This window comes from Numida meleagris, chromosome 1 (assembly GCF_002078875.1).
Source record: "Numida meleagris isolate 19003 breed g44 Domestic line chromosome 1, NumMel1.0, whole genome shotgun sequence".
Taxonomy (NCBI): domain Eukaryota; kingdom Metazoa; phylum Chordata; class Aves; order Galliformes; family Numididae; genus Numida; species Numida meleagris.
In genome coordinates this window covers 186,328,661-186,331,176 of record NC_034409.1, presented here as the reverse complement: position 1 = coordinate 186,331,176, position 2,516 = coordinate 186,328,661, and the positions used below count along the sequence as shown (strand labels likewise).

At 38.3% G+C, this 2,516-nt stretch overlaps 1 non-coding gene across 1 annotated transcript; it reads right to left on the bottom strand.

Annotated features, from left to right (window-relative positions):
- On the bottom strand, positions 1,235 to 1,306 carry TRNAD-GUC. The gene has a single exon. It is a non-coding gene; the product is annotated as a tRNA-Asp (tRNA).

Here is a 2,516-nt window from a genome sequence, read left to right as displayed (position 1 = left end):
GTACTCTGTCTCTTGAAGTCTTTAGGTTGAAATGGATACTGTTTGGAAAATATGCCTTGGCCAAATTGTTTAAATACAAAGGAAACATGCTCAAAGGATATGTTATGTGACACTCATGGGATCAATGTGTCTTTGCTATACGTTCATCTTGAGACTGACAAAAAGGATTGGAATTTTTGCCTCCTTTAAAATGTAGACAGTGATGTCCTCTATAGCACCTAGCACAGACTGACACAATGACTTCCAGCATAAGATGAATGACTCACAATGAAATTATCAGCTTATGTCATATAGGAGAATTTTAAATAGAATGATGGCTGGCACAGCCCTACTAAACTTCTAGGATAATTTCTACTCCGTTAGAAAATGCAATATAGCTCTGTAAATTTTATTACTCTTCTGTTTTACTTTTGCAAACTCAAAGTTCTTGAGTGTTTTTTTTTGTTGTTGTTGTTTTTGTTTATTTGTTTTTTAATTTTCAGCCCTATGAAAACAGCTGTTACAACCATTTACAGTTGGGCATTCAAAGGTACAAGGTACAGTAGAGAAAGCAGTGTGGTACCTTACAGTTCTGTAAGAGCATTTGAAAGTTCTTTGAAAGCCCTTGTGCTTAAGAAGAGCATAGAACAAGGGAAAACTAATTCAAATGAACAAAGAAATATTTTTATCTATAAGAAACTTGGAGCTATAGAGGATTCTGAGTTTGTTGGCCTTTGCTGGCTTTCATGGCCAGTGGGCATTTTGTCATTCCAACCACAATTAGAAGAAGCTGCAGCTCATGTTAAAACAGGATAATTCCATTCCACAATGAACAAACAATGAAAAAACTCTTCTATGCAAAAAATGAACCTTCCACGAATTCCATGTGTAGGCTTAGTAGGATGATCATAAGTGATAATTTTGTTTTTCAGAATGCTATGTAACAGCATGAACTGAAACTAGTGAGAGATGCTTGAAAAATTAATGAGAAATCTTCATTTAATACAATTCTAACATTTAAAAGAAAAAAAGTGGATTCTACTGATGCACAATGTTCTGAGAACAGCAGTTTTGAAAGACAAGTCAGGCACTTTAAATAGGCAGTTGGCCTCATCCTAGCATTGTAAATATTTCTCTCCTTTCCATCTGTCAGCGGTTTACAGGTGTTCAGCCCAGTTCCGTGATGAATGGGACGGGGGATCCACAGGCCCACGCCCCGGGAAAAGGGAAAAGGGAAAAAGGGTAAGGAGATGGCCTCCCCGTCGGGGAATCGAACCCCGGTCTCCCGCGTGACAGGCGGGGATACTCACCACTATACTAACGAGGAGAAACAAACTAATTTACTAAATAAGATACTGGAATGCAAAACAACACACTATAATACAATATAATTACAATTTAAGCTGATAAATCCAATACAGAGAGAGAGAATGTCCCAAAATCAAGGTAGGCCTTACTCTACTACCAACAATAAGACGGCTGGAGAGTGAGGTGCTGCCAGGACAAGAGACGGGCGGAAAAAGGGGCCAGGTCTCGTGATCTGCAAGTTTTTATCTTTTCCCTCTGGCCGGAAATGGTAACAGAGGAGAAAAGTACCCTGGGGAATGTAGTAGTCCTTCTCTTCTGAGAACCAGGTACATACACTACATGATGTTATGATGTGGAATACCAATAACCGAAAATCGTAAAACCATGACACCATCTCTGGCAGGAGTGCAGGTCACTCGGTCTGGAAATGAGTTTTAAGTCTCATATCAGCCTCCTGAACTCAGGCACAAAATATTCTTGTCTGTTTAGACACCTAAAATAGGAAGTATGAATCTAACCTTATGCCTTGTTTAGAGAAAATGGGAAAAAAAAAGTTCATGGAAAACAAGCCAATTATGCATTTATAAAATGTTACAACAATAAAATATCCTGTTGGTACTAGATTGTTTCTTGCTTTCAAGGTTATTGCTTATGTTGATTTTCATTGTTTTAAATAAATCAAATATCTTTCATCACATATCTTCATTTCTTTGCAAATCTGAATTAGATTTAGCTTGAGTTGGAGTAGGCATTACAGAAAGATACATACCAAAAGGTTGTGAAGTATCAAACCACATCACCAGGGCATTTCTAAATGCCTAGCAACTATGTTTTTAGCAGTAGTTACAGGTCATTAAATTTGTTTTCAGACTATGGATGCATTCTGGCTGGTTGCACACACATGGGACAACCGAACATAGTTGATGATCTGCAGATAAGAAGGTAACAGCAGCAAATGGTGGAAAAAGGGCAGCCCAAATGTTGCCCAATGACCATTTTGCATGTCCAGGTCTCACCAAAAAACACAGCAGTTCTTCTACAATTGGGATGAACTGACATAAGGACTGAAATCATCATGGAGATAGCAGTGTCCAGCCCAAATATGTCTCTAAGCCTTCAGATGTGACCATGGAGAAATAGTATTTATGTTCTAATTGGTGTGGGGAGCAGAATCTGAGTACTGCCATGGTCATAGAAATAACCTAAGCAGTTCACCACAGAAATATACT